Raw genomic sequence first — 15,041 nt, 5'->3', positions numbered from 1 at the left:
TTTGCCATTGAATTGGATTCTAAACTGGTGGATTGGATCTGCTATGGGAACAATCTGTACAGGTCTGCACGCCTTGCCTAATACCCTTCCTCGTACTACTTCTCCATAAGCCACAGAAGAATACCTTTGTAGAATTTCTCAGTTTCAGGAATACAAATAGAGGAAGCTGTGGGAAGGGGCATAGCTCATTTTCACAGGCTTGGAAAGCTGAATGGCGGTGTCATTAACAGCTGCAGACTTCAACTTCCAGGCAAGTCTCCAGGATAAGAAGAAACTGGACAGAGCCATTTTAGAAAAAGAATGGGGGCAAGATAGGGAAGATAACCTTATAGTAATTTTTCTTGTAACAAAGGAGGCAAAGTACCCTAAACAATCATCAAAGCTTGTGTCTATTCATTGCCTCAAAGTTTACGGATCCTTTGTCAGATTTGAAACATAAATATTCCAAGGATTATTGTTGTGGTGGTTATTATTTTACTAAGACCCAGTCAAGTAGTTCACACTTGTGTGAGACAGAAGGAGGACCTGAGTCTCGGAGATTACGTGCTTTCTTAAGGGACAGAGACACATCTTCACACTCAAGTCCAGGTGCTTCTACCATGGCCTCATAAAATCAAACCCCATCAATTTAGACTTGACTTTATGCCCACAGACATTTACTCCTACTATGCAGGAGGCATGGTCTTATTTGTGTCGTCATGTCAGCCTAGTTGATTTCCTCTAGCTTTGCTGGAATCACTCATTCTGGAACAAGCCAGCAATTGTACATGCTTTCAAAATGTTCTGAGACTGATGACTTGCACTAGGAAACAAGACTTGCTGAAACACAAAAAATATCTCATATGACTTTACTGAAATTCTTGGAAGAATATCTGACTGATCCCAAATTAGTTCTTCCACTTTCATCAATGATGGGCATCTGATTTGGTTGCTTTGCTGGAAACAATATAGCTCTCTTTCACGGACTATTTTCCAAAGCTCATAACATTAAGAAACTCATTTGCTATTTTATCAAGACCCCTATGGAGTCAATTTATACAAAGCACTTGAGTAGTTTCACATTTCATGAGAAATGTTAGACTAAATTTTTAATAAATATCTTTTATTATCACAATCGATATTTATACTACATTTGTGTTGGTGTATTTCTGCTTGTAAAATGTGAATCTGATGGGTGAGGTTGAAACAAAACCATTATTCTCTATGAATTATAATTATTTTCTCATAAGCCCAATTCTATAATAGCATGGATCTGAACATTATTGGACTAATTGGCAGTTCTTTCAAAATTTAGGCTTGATTTATTCAGAGCTGTATGAGTCCTATCAGCCTCCAGAACTGTGAGGAATAAAGGTCTGTTGTTTATAAGCCACCCAGTCTATGGTATTCTGTTATAGCAGCCTGAATGGACTAAGACAGTGATGAACTCAGCTTTTCTACTTGAATCATTCTAAGTTAGGTATTCATGGGCCTCTCTCAGTCCTCTTTCTTTATCTTCATCCTTTCCTCTTTCCTCATCTTATCTCCTCATGCTCCACCAGAGTGCTTCTCAACCTCTCTCCACATCAGCCCATGGAACTTACATGTGGCCCAGGTTGCATCACCAGGGATGGTGGGAGTGGTATGGGTCGAGTGATAGACGGTAACTAACATTGTAATGAAACTGACTATTCGCTTATGCACCTCATCCACTAGAATGCACCGTTTAGAGAGAACCAATCCTGTGGCATTACGTATTCAGTGCCAAACAGAGTGTAAATATGAATCCATTTAGAATGAATTTATTAAGCAATTGCTAGATATTATGCACTTTGCTCTATTTTCTTACAGTAATCATGTGAAATGGAAAAGGATGCTGTTACCCACTTGAGCCTAGGCTCTGAGAGGTTAAGTAATTTTCTCAAGGCTACCTGGAAAGCCTGGTGTATCATACAAAGGCTGTGTTTTCTTCAATATCACAAACAACCTTCTAAGATATCATGTGATATAAATGAGGCTTTTCCAAATCCCATTTAAGGTCTTACTTCACTACCATTCCTTGGTATACTTTGTCTTCATATTTACTAGGCAGAAAAACAATTCATCTTTTTTCTAAGGGAATTCATTGTCTTCATGGAAATGCCAACAAAAAGAACAAGAAAGAATGAGTATAAAAGCTATCAGTTTGAGAATAATTTTCTTAAAAGACTGATCAGGTATCTTCAATTCAGGAAAAAAAAACATGCACATTTGTTCTTCACTCTCCAAAGACCTCTACTGAAATAAAAGCTTAGAAATCCAGAAAAGAGTAGATTTGGGGGGGGTAATAATCAACAACAGTTGACAGATTTCCACAAATTTCTGGAAGGAGATGGGACAGGATGGAAAGATGAAACAAATAAAGAGATATATGACTTGGGGGCTTTGAAAAGAAGGAAAACAATCTAGCTAATGGAATTCAGAGAGAGTGGGTTTTAGAATTAATAAATAGGACAGAAGTTAATGTTTAGAAGTTGGACTGAAAAGAAAGGTATTAATTGATAATGTACAAATGACTCAACCACACAACTGGACACACTCATCCTACTTCAATATCCCAAGCTCATTCAGGTTGTTGGCAAAATTTAGTTCCTTGTAGTTGTAGGGCTGACATCCTGGTTTACTCACTGGCTGTCAGAGAGGAACAGTTCTTTGTTTCTGGATGCAGCCTACAGGAGACAAGATGCTGTGGGAGGCGGAGAGGAGCAGAAAGCAGAGCTCTTAGCATTAAACATATGACTACTGATGTATTTTTAATTGACCCAACAAAAGAATTGAAAATAAAAATTAAAAAAATCTCTCAGACCACAGAATGAGATTAAAAATATAAAAGAAAACACAGACAAGATCAGTGCAAGAGGACCGACATCAAACAGATAAAAATTTCAGAAAAAAGTAAAGAAAATAAAATGGAGAAAATAACAAAATAACAGAAATAAGAGAAGAAGTAACAGAAGGGACTTTATCAGGCCTGAAGGACGTGATTTTCAAATGAAATTTCCCATCAACAGCTCAGCACACTGAAAACAACAGCAAAAGAGACATACAAGACTGTAGAGAATTGGTATAACCTCTTCCTTAAATGTTGAGTATAATCCACCAGTAAGCCCATCTGGGCCTGGTGCTTTTTGTTTGGGAAAGTTATTAATTATTGATTCAATTTATATAATAGATACAGGCCCATACATGTTGTCTATTTCTTCTTCTGTGAGTTTTGGAAGATTGTGTCTTCAAGGAATTGGCCCATTCCATCTAGATTATCAAATTTGTGGCATAGGGTTGTTCATAATATGAGTTTATTACCTTATTAATGTCCATGGGATCTGTAGTGATGTCTCTTTTTGCTTTTCTAATATTTTTAATTTGCATCTTCTCTTTTTTTTTCTTAGTTAGTCTAGCTAGAACCTTATTGATTTTATTGACCTTTTCAAAGAATCAGCTTTTGGTTTTGTTAATTTTCTCTATTGATTTCCTGTTTTTAATTTATTGATTTCTGCTCTAATTTTTTATTATTACTTTTCTTCTGCTTACTTTGGATTTAATTCAGTCTTCCTCATATTTTTATTGTCAACATTTTCCCTATTTTATTAAGTTATTGTTAAACAACAAACACTTTGCACAGATGCTGGATGTAGAGTAATGGGTTGTGTTCTTCAGGAGTTTGTATTTCTTTTTGAAGTGGTAGAACACACACGCAATTCCAACAGAAAGTAGAAGTTAACAGACATAAGAAAGTGATAACTGCCATATCCCATGCAGGGCAACATCTGAGATTTGGCTTCCTCATCTGTCAAGTGGGAACAGTAATGTTGGTATTATTAAAAGGGCGTGAGATTTAGATATAAGGAAAATATTTGGCATTGTACCTGACAATGCTATACATGGTTCAGCTCCACTCACGAGTCAAAGAAATCAAGCAGAATTGGGCAGCACTGGGGGGACAGGAGAGAGTCAGGCTACATTGAGGACAAGAGTAGAATGGATAAATAGAATGTAAATGTAAATACCTACAACCTAGGTATTTACCTTATTGAGTTTAAAATATAAAATACAAATCACTTTAAAGTCATTTATTTGACAAAAGAACCATACTTTTCAACTCAAAGTAAAACGTCTTTGTCCTGAAAAGAGTGAGGATGAGAATGAGAGAAAAGAGGTGTGTGGGAGAAAAACATACAAGTGTACATATTTGTATATTTATATCAGAGAAAGAGCAATTTTGCAAATCTGGCCTTAGCACAATGGAATAGTAATTATTTTGTAAAGATTCCGTTGTCATGTATCTCACCTGTTTATGTATTCTGAAACCGTTCACCTTGCGTTCTCTCATTGGCAAGTTGTGTCTCATTTTCTCTCTTACTCCAAGAATAGAAGTTTAAAACTTAATTGTGGGTAATAAACAAAGTGTAGTATGTACATACAATGGCATAATATTCAGCCTTAAGAAGAAAAGAAACTCTGACACATGCTACAACATGGATGAAACTTGAAGACATACCAAGTGATAGAAGTCAGTCACGAAAGGACAAATACTATATGATTCCACTTATATGAGTTACTTAGAGTATTCTAATTCATAGACAGAAAGTTGAATGGTGATTGCCAGGAGCTGGGGGAGGACAGGAATGAGAAGTTACTATTTAATGGATATACAGTTTCAGTTTTTCAAGATGAAAAGAGTTCTGTCAATGGATGGTGGTGATGGTTGCACAATAATGTGAATATATTTAATGCTACTTAACTGTACTTAAAAATGGTTAAAATAGTGAATTTTATGTGTATTTTGTTACAATTTAAAAAATAGAAAAAATCTCTTTAGTATTTAAAGAAATGCAAAATAAAAAAGAAACTTTAAATAATGTAAACTGGTATACACAGGCTCATTGGCTGGGTACGTGCTTACGAAAACAAGTCTGTGTTAAAAAAAAATAAAGCACTGTAAGATTGATTCTTACATATCCATTAAAGTTTAATGGTCTGAAATTTAACATAAATGTGATAAGCTTCACAAAATGTCCCCCTTCTCATCCGCTCACTCAGTTTATCGGAAAAACCTACCACGCACCAGAAGAAGAGGAAGATGACATGATTGTTATGTAACCTAGTTGGATAGCAGTGTATTGCTCTCACACATTCAGCATCCTCCATGGCATACCCTAAAATTCTTAAGGCCCCTCATAGTAGGAAGTCATTTAGTCCCTGTGTCTTGGATGATGAGACTGAGATTCAGAGAAGTCAAGTGACTTACTCAAAATCACTGCCAGCAAGGAAACTTGTGCTCAACTGTGCTTAGTGTCAAAGTCCTTGCTCTTCTCACTCCCCACACCATATTTAAGCAAGACATACATGTGAAGTTACATATACAAGGGATGATTGTGAACAGGTGTAAGACGGTAGAGGAGGGCTGTTTATGAAATGCAGTCTCTCCCTCTTTTCAGGGAACTTCCCTGTGGTTTTCCTTTCGCCTTCCTAAGGGTGGCGTCCCCTCTAACTTCCTCCTAAGTGTGGTGTCCCTCCCGACTTCCTCCTCTCCTGGCACCTCTCTGCCCTTACCTTTTCTTTAGGCCGTTCTCCCCACACCTGGACAGCTCCCCTGGCTGGATCCCTGGGGGCCTGCCGGTGGAAGCGGCCACTCCCAGGGGGAGCCTCTGGCATCATTGCCAATTCCCAGCAGTTGCCGTGGGGGCCGGAGGCATGTCAGGTATGTGGACGCCGACAGCTGCAGAGTTGCTGTGCACAGGCCAGAGGGGAATTCTTTGTCCATGACCACACCAGCCCCAAGGCCCGCCAGCTGTCCCACTCAGTATGCCAGGGGTTCCAGGGTCTCGGAGCGAGGGTGTGGCTGTTGTCACAGAGCCGTCACCACGGCAGGGGTTAAGTGTAAGTCAGGCCGATATGGCAACAGAGGAAATGACACTTTCAGAAGTGTCGTCTTTTACAAACTGGAGCAACTGTGCGTGTCCCTGTGCGTAGGGTGACTCAGTGCTCACCACCACTCAAGCGTTTCCCAGGCACTCTACGGACGCTTTTAAAAATATCACCAGACTCGTGGTGCAGGCCCAAGTCGTGTTTTATGATTCTATCTGGGGAAGAGATCTGATGAACATAGAGAGCCAGAGGCTGAAGAAGGGAGAGCGTGGGGACCTCAGGCCTCTGGGTCAATGGGCCCAGCCCCTGGTCCCCTGCAGGAGGATTCTAATTTATTAGAATAAATTCTAATTTCCATATTAGAATTTATGTTTAAAATGGAGAGATACACAGTTTAAGCAAAATATTTTAAATCATGGAAATGAATGAGCTTCCTTTGCCTTTTCTTGATAAACCTTGTTAAGATGCTGTGCCTTCTTCATGTGGAGACAAGACACCTTTCGTTAACAAGAGCCGCGCTTGTGTGGCTCGAGCCTTCAACCGAGTCCATACGTTACCGTGATATTCTGGTGAGCTGGGCAAGATGCATATGATTTTTCCATTTTATAAAAGAGCCTCAAATTCATCAGCTACTTACTGGAGGACACGGTTTGAAAACTGATTTCCTGATGCCCTGCTCCAGATCTGCTCCTCCGCCCCAGTGTCCACCTCCTTTTCCTTAAGCAGCGTCGGGCACACAGCTCCAGAGGAAAGAGCCTACTATCGAAATGCTTCCTTTAGGCGACACTGTGTATTATGTTCTGCTTCCGTTTGAGCTCAATTTACCACATTTATGTTTTAACAGCTACTGCTCTCCAAGCAAACTTATTCATGTAGAAGATTCAAAATTGTGACGATTCTTTTCCCTCTACATGTAAAACAAATGCCCTGGAAACATATTTATTTAGGTAGCTGGAATTGTCTAACCTTAGTTATTTTTATTAATTTACAAATCAGCCAGGTAAGATCGAACAAGCGAGTGAAATCAAGAGAGAAGGTGAGCAGAGACAGGAAGGGGTCTGTGCTGAAGGAAGGAGTGGGGAGACAGGAATGCTTCTGCACACCGGGTTGAAGGCACAGCAAGAGTCAGTGGGTCAGCCATAGCCTCGGGACAGACCACAGGCCAGACCACAGCTTCCACTAGCACAAATGCTGTCAGCATGCTCTCCTCCCACCATGCAGTTTCCCTCCTATTTTAGTGATCTGAGGCCAAGTTCAGACCACCGCTATATAGGCCAGTCAGGGGACGCTTCTTGAAGGCGGTGACATCTGAGGCAAGACATAAAAGATGAGCAGGATTTTTCCAGGCAAACAAAAGTCAAAGAGCATTTCCGAAAGAGAGAAGAGCATTGCAATGGGCACGAGTAGGAACTGCGGGCACATTAACAGAATGTAAGCAGCACAAGGATCAGATGTACAGGTGGGAGCGGGGCCCTGCAGCCAGCAAGAGAGCTCCATTCTACAGGCTGACGGGGAGCGGAAGTGAGAGGAGGGGTGTCTCCCAATTTCCTGGGTGCATTGTTCTGCAGAGGACAGTTTAGGAAGGGGATTGACTCCAGGCAAGAAGGCACTTCGAGTAGATAAGAATCAAAGCTTGTTGGAAGGTGACGAAGAAGAGAGGAGGACACTTCAAAAGCTATTCAGGAATGAGTGTGCACAGACGTTGGAAAGCTGAGCGGTCACTCCGCAATTCCTGACCCAGGTAACTGATTTCACTGTGCTGCCATTAAATGAAATAGAACATTGGCTCATCTTGAAAGGAGAGCAAAGCGAGTACTAGACAGTGGTTATGCGTCTGCTAGGTGTTTGGCTCTCTGTTACAGATATTACCTACATTATTTCATGATCTTCTGGAAGCAACCCTAGAAAGTGTATTGCCATTTTATAGAAATGAAATCTGGTAATTAGAAAGGCCAAGTAAACTAAGAAGTGTCCACGTTCCTAAGAAGTGGAGATTGCCTGTCCCTAAAGCCTGTGCTGTTGGCTCTTTATGAAGTCATTTGTGGGCATGTGGACCTCGGTTTGCCTGTGAAACAGCCAGGTGGAGGGATCCCGGGGGTGGATGAGTTCGGAACAGAGCAAGTTCCAGAGATTTAGGTGTGGGAGTTGGGTGTATAGGCAGGAGTTGAAGCCATGCATATTAATGAGCAACATACAAGGGTGGAGAGCTGAGAAACTTGGTCATTGATGGGGAGATGGCCCAAGGATGGCTTCAAAGCGAAGTGACCTGCAGCTGCTAGAGAAGAGAGGGCATGGGAGAGGATGGACCTGGAGCCCCTGGGGTCACTGGGAATTGCTTTTATGACCTACGTTACTACCTGTATTACTGCTGGTCTATTTAATTTTGCAGTTCTTTTGGAAATAATGATCATTTTTTTCTGACCGAGTTCATTTTAAAAGGTTTATCATCTCATTTACTAAGACTCATTGGAGAATAAAGTGTTACACAATGTGATTTTTTTCTAATAAATGAAGCTTATTCGTATAAATTTCAGGACTTATAAATCACACTTAAGGTTTTTTTCCTCTATTTTATTACATTATTTGCTTTCTTCCTAAATATAGCATAGTGTGGTCTTTTCATAGAAAACTAAAGGTCCTCATTATGAACATAGATCATTAAATTAAGTATTTTTACAGTGGTGTCCTCAAGAGCGAGGCCTGCATGACTACTTACTACCATCCTGAATGATTCTGAAACACGATGCATTTATTTAATTCGTGGACAATGTCATTCTTTTAATCATTCGACAAATGTTTATTGAGTTACTTCTCTATCAGTGACCAAAACAAACAAAATTTCCTGCTGTGGGAGGGTTTACATTATAGTGTTTCCATGGTGTTCTGGAGTTCCTTTGCGTTTCACTACATGTTTCCTTCACACTGGTTTTATGTAACATTAGGGAGCTATGTGGTTTCATCATTATGATTACTAACAGAGATGGTTTCTAAATGGCAGGGAGATTGCGCTGAGCCTCTGTAGTGGCCCAGCGTGAAGGGATGAGCAAGAGAGAAACAGGTGATTGAACCAACAGGGTTCTATATATCAGCAGAAAATTAACCTACGGAAATGATTTATTCTTTAAAATGGGGATAATTATGCAAAATTTCATTAAATCTTAAATGCCATTGAAGAAGAGATATGCTCTTTTTATGCAGTAATATAAAATAATGCTGAGATTAAATTATGCCTATCAACTACGATATATCACTTTATATTCTTTTATTTAAAATTTTTTATTTATTTATTTTTTCCCCAAAGCCCCAGTAGATAGTTGTATGTCATAGATGCACATCCTTCTAGTTGCTGTATGTGGGACAGGGCCTCAGCATGGCCAGAGAAGCAGTGAATCGGTGCGGGCCCGGGACCTGAACCCGGGCCGCCAGCAGCGGAGCGCGCACTTAACCGCTAAGCCACGGGGCCGGCCCTCACTTTATATTCTTTATAAAGTGATATATCTTTATGTTTAAAGTGTGTTTCTTTTAGACAACATATAGATGGATCTTGCTTTTGTCCAGTCTGCCAATTTCTATTTTTAATCTGAGGGTTTAGATTATTTTAATTTAATGTAATTATTCATACTATTGAGATCAAGTCTACCATCTTCCTATTTGTTTTCTATTTATCTTTCTTTTCATCCTTTTTCCCTACATTTTCTGCCTTTTTTGGGGTTGGCTATTTTTTTATGATTCCATTTTTTTATCTCTTCTATGTGCTTATTAACAATGCCTCTTTGTTTTAGTTTTTAGTGATTGCTCTGGTGTTTATGACATACATCTTTAACTTATCACAGCTTTATGGAGAGTGTGAGAAACTTACGGCAGTGTGATTTCACTTTTCCCTCCTGTCCTTTGCACTATGACTGTCATACATTTTACTTCAAATACATACATTTTACCTATGTTACAAATCCCACAATATATTGTCATTGTTTTTGCTTTAAACAGTCAATTATCTTTTAAGGAGATGTGACAATAAAAAAAAGAAAAGTCTTATATTTTTTACATATTTCCAGTACTCTTAATTCTTTTTTTTGTAGATCAAAATTTCCTTCTGGTATCATCTTCCTCTTACTAAAGTAATTTCCTTTAACATTTTTGTAGTGCAAATGTACTGATGATGAATTTGGTCAGTATTTGTTTGTCTGGAAAAGGCTTTAACTACCCTTCAATTTTGCTGGATAAAAAGGTCTAGGTTAGACAAAAGGTTTTTCCATACTTTAAAGATGTTTCTCCATCTTCTTCTGACTCACATAGATTCCAACGGGAACTCTGCAGTGTTCTGTGTTTCTCTGTACGGAATGGGCTTTTTTCTCTGGTGACCTTTTCCTGCCCTTCTCTCTGTCTTTCCTTCTGACATTCCAGCTGCACAGATATTTAACAGCTTGGTATTGTCCCAAGTGCAGTGCTGGGGAGTGACAGTTTAATTGCATGGAATTAGAATACGAGGAATGGGTAGTGGCCTTGACACTAATGGACAGTTAGTAGTCATCATAGATATTTGTGAACAACCACAATGTGGCAGACACTAGTCTACTCTTTACCTATCTAATTCTGATTTATCCTTAGAATTTGTCTCAAGATTTTCCAGAAAATCTTTCTACACCTTCCCTTCTTGCCTTAGTTCTCTGTCTCACTTCTCTTACTAGGAAAGGTGGCCCTCTTTTTTAACTGTCCTGCCCACTGGGTTTCCTTTTGCCTTTAAATTTATTACTCTTCAATATAATTCTGTCTTTTTAATTGTCTCTCTCCATTGCTAAGCTGTGAACTCCTTGAGGGCAAAAACTATGATTTTTATTTTACCTCAAATAACTTGCCTTTTGCCCAGGGTATATTAGTTTCTCAAAAAGTATTTGCTGGATGAATGGAGGAATAAATGGTATCTTCCACTAGACTGTGAGTCCCAAGGAGAGAGATTATATCTTTTCCAGTCTTTGTTTTAACCCAGTTCAAGGCATAGTATAAAATCAGAGTTCAGTAGTTGTTCTTTGAATGCAGGACTGAAAGTCTGGATAAATAGAACACTTGGCCAGCATTCTTGCTGACTGACTCTGACGTTAAAGGCATGATTATAGAACCCAGAACAGGAGAGAAGCAGATCTCCTAGACTACTTTTGTTCCTCCTTTAGCAAGATTCCTGGCTGGGAATCTGACATATTTGCCATTAGTTCAAAACATCTCCCTGGCCCATGGCCTTCGAGTACAGTGACAATTATTCTTTACATGGTAGTCATGAAAAAGGAAATGAAAGGATTACCTGCTTCCTGCCTTGGTGTATATCATTATTCCTGTCAACATCCAGGCTCTGTCCCCCTACAAATAGCAATGATTAAAAAAAAGCATAACACTGATTGAGTACTAATGGTGCCAGACACGTGGTGAGGATTTTACAATGACTGTCATTATCGTTTCACAGACCAGGCAACTGAGACTCAGAGACATGATTTGCCTTGCCCAAGGAAATATATTAGCAGGAAGAACAGCAGAATTTGAGCCCTGGTTAGTTTGCCAACAAAGTCCATATTCTTACCACTAAATAAACAGCATTCTACCAATGTCTCTTAAAATATAAAAAGTACAATAGAAAATATAGCTTTATAGTTACTAACCAATGATATCATAAGTGCAAATATTCCTTGAAGATGCAAAACGTTATTTGAATCCATTCATTAAGTGGCTAGCCATTGTTCCTAACCTGGAATGAACTATTCCTGTCAGATTGCTGTCATGACTACTAGATAAGATCAGTTTCATCTAATAGTTGAGAAATGTTAAAGTGAAGAAAGAGGTAGTTATGGAGCACTGCATACCGCATGCCAGAAGCTGTGTAAGAAGGCAGGGTGGCTGAGGTAGGGGCACCTCTTGGTCTGGGAACAGAAACAGGTAACCTGAAGGCGCTAAATGCTTGGGCGGGAGGAACGGAACAACCATCAGAAGTGGAAAGAAGGAGGATGAGTTTACAATTCCAGTTAGGGCTATTCCTGTTTAAAATCAGAAGACCACAGGACAAAATTATTTGTGATATAGTGAACTAGGTGTAGAAATACTATTTCAAAACCGATTGTGGCTTCAGCCAACACAGAGTTGTCAGAGCGATTACCCAAAGTTCAGGTGAAAAGCAGGAGTCGGTCTTGTTTGCCCAAGACGTCTGGCCTGACTCTTCTCACAGTCTTCGAGTCATCGTGTTACTCAGCCCCCTTCACCCTCTTTGCCTGTGTGGGTTTGAGGTGGGATTACTGAAGTCCTTCCCCAACTGTGAATTCTGCCAATGTGAAATTTTAGTAAACATGGTTTTAATTCCACAGGGTATTTCCTCCAGTGTATGTGAGTTGCACATGTTGGGAATAATTAGAAAAAGAGACGACTGGGTTAGAAACAAGAAAGAAACGGAAGTAAAATAAAACAAAACCAACAACAAAGCTGGCAGGGCTGGGCAGAGGCCTTGCAGTGGGGCTTTGAGAGAGAGGAGGTCTGGGACCGGGCTGCCTCCCTCTTGGGGGCGAGCCAGGACAGGCATTGGAGGGGCTGAGCACAGATCCTTGGGGAAACATCTTCTGTCCCTGTGGCTTCGCTGGCCATCAAAGGTGGCAGACAGGCTCCCAAATCACCAACTCAACCAGGAATCCTGTGGGAAGACCAGACCCAGGAGAAACAAAGCAAAGAAAATATGTCTCTCAATGTGTGTATTATCTGCAAGGAAGCAAAATGAATGTGCAAACATCTGGTTGAACTGTCAGGAAAGGAGATCCTGAGAAGATTCTTCCAGCAAAAATGTTCATTGGAAATAAGCTTCAGAGAACTCAATTAAGATGTGCAAAATGCCTCGTAGAGTTTCTTTTTTCCCTTGCTTGTCCTAGTCTTCAGTTCCTCAAGTGCAAAGTCCTAGCCTGGAGATTTTCAGAAGCCCAGTTCCTTCATCTGGGAAGTCTTTCTGTACTTTAATCAGGTGCTTGTACCAACATTAGAAGAAAGGCTGTAACTTGGAAAGCTAAAGTAAAGGGAAGCAATGCATTCAACATGTGTATATGAATATTGTCATTTTTACTCTGTATGCGTTTATTTGCTCACAGAAAATTGCAGTGTTAAACCTCTAAAAAGACAAGCCTTATTGTCAAGAAGCTTAGAGTGACCAGAGAAAGACAAAGGGAGACCCATAATATGCTCATTACGGCTTACACTTTTAACTCCAACTAATCATGTCCTCATGTTCCCCACATGCACACATTAAAAAAAGTCAGTAATTAGTGGAAAATTTAACATAATGAATCCATATAAAAACAAGGTTTTAATTATAGCATTTACACAGGTTACAAATTCCGACTTACTTTTGTATAAGAGACAATCAGATCCATACTTCATTTTTTTAAACCATTTTAGGAAAAACACACACACACAAACACACACACACAACTAGTCTCTGATATTTGAGTCATGCTCATACACATGAGTTACAGGATGATATTCTGGCATTTTTCAACCAGATTTCATTCCTCGTTGTGGAAAAAGCGTCGTTCTTAAAGTTCATAATGTATAGCCATCATCTTGGAGAAATGTGCGTTTGACTTCATACTGGGGCACTGGGGCACTTCTTCCTCTGTGACCCCAGTCCCAAAGACCTCTTCTCAGGCTAATCCAGGAGAACCGTAAGTGGAACTTTGATCTTACATTTCAACAACTACTGTGTTGACAATGCTCCAAAGGCCAGAAGAAGTCTAGATCATCAGAAGTTGATGGGTGATGGGATTTATATTATCCAGGAATCCTAAGAGAACCAAACACCAGTATGAACCAAGAAGCAATATGGACTTAACTGGTCCACTGGACCAAAGGTTTGCAAAGTAATATATAAAAAAATAGTCAGCTTTGCTCTGAAAATTAAAGTAGGATTAGAATTAGAATTTTTATTTCTATTATCTTAAAAAATGAGACAATATTTAAGTGTTACTAATATTGAATATGCAGAGGGACTCTGGAGCCCCCACTCTGTAGTAAGTCAAAGATTTACACGTCAGGTGAGAACACTGGTTTCCTGAGAGCAGTGGGAGTTGCACAGCCCAGGGAGTTGACCCTGGTCCCTCACTCACTAGTTCCTCTGCAGCGTATGGTTAAGGAGTGCAGTCCGTCTAGCTCAGTTAAGTGAATTTAAGGATTAACTTGTCTACTTTTAACTAAACTAAACTCACTAAAAGGTTAAGTGGCTTAAAAAGTTTTCTGCAAAGAAACAGCAAATTAGTTTTCTGCAAAGAAACAGCAAAAAATCTGCATAATATGATAATGCAAGCTAAAGTGAACAAGAACGGATCTGAGCTTTGTTTCTTCAGTTAGACGTATATGCTCTTGTCCGTCACAGAACAGTTTAAAATCTTGGCAAGAAGACAGTCCCAAATTCTAAACTATCAGGAAAGCATTTTGGAATATAGATTACGTCCACTGTCATCAACATCGAACTTCACTTTAAGTTCATTATCTAACTTGAGGTTTAAAGTTGATGATAGTATTCAGAAAACACGTATAATTTGATTACTCATGCTTAAGCCATGTGACACTGGAGCAACTACTTTACAGAATTTAATTAAACTTGATAAAATTTAAAAGTCTTCTTTGAGAGCTCTTATCAACCAATTAAAGATAAAAATCTGCCTCCTATTGGGAAAAAAATGTGTTATTTTTAACATAAAAGCTTATTTTTCCTATTATTTCAATACAAACAACAGAAATAATACACACGAAAATATGACACACTAAATAAATAAAACAAGGGAAAATACACCAGCAAACTGAAACATATTTCTTTGTCTTCACCTACTATTAGATGATATATAGAAAATATTACTAAACATGTAAAGAAATTAGTATTAAAACAAAGTACACAATGAGGGAGGTTTGTTATCAGTTGGTTGAAAAGTTCCGATGTGTCTTCTAGGTCTCAGCCTGTGGAATTTTCTAGACTCTCTTTCACTAATGAATCAATGAAGAAATAATTATTTTAGAAGCTACTAAAGAGAAAGATGTAGTGAATAATGATGAAATCTTTTTAATAAAAATAATATACTTTGGGAAATAGATATTGACCATGTAAATCTTTTATCCAGATAGCAGTTTGCTGTTTTTCTCTT

The sequence above is a fragment of the Diceros bicornis genome, chromosome 12 (assembly GCF_020826845.1).
Source record: "Diceros bicornis minor isolate mBicDic1 chromosome 12, mDicBic1.mat.cur, whole genome shotgun sequence".
Lineage (NCBI taxonomy): Eukaryota > Metazoa > Chordata > Mammalia > Perissodactyla > Rhinocerotidae > Diceros > Diceros bicornis.
Note: the sequence above shows the minus strand (reverse complement) of the source record.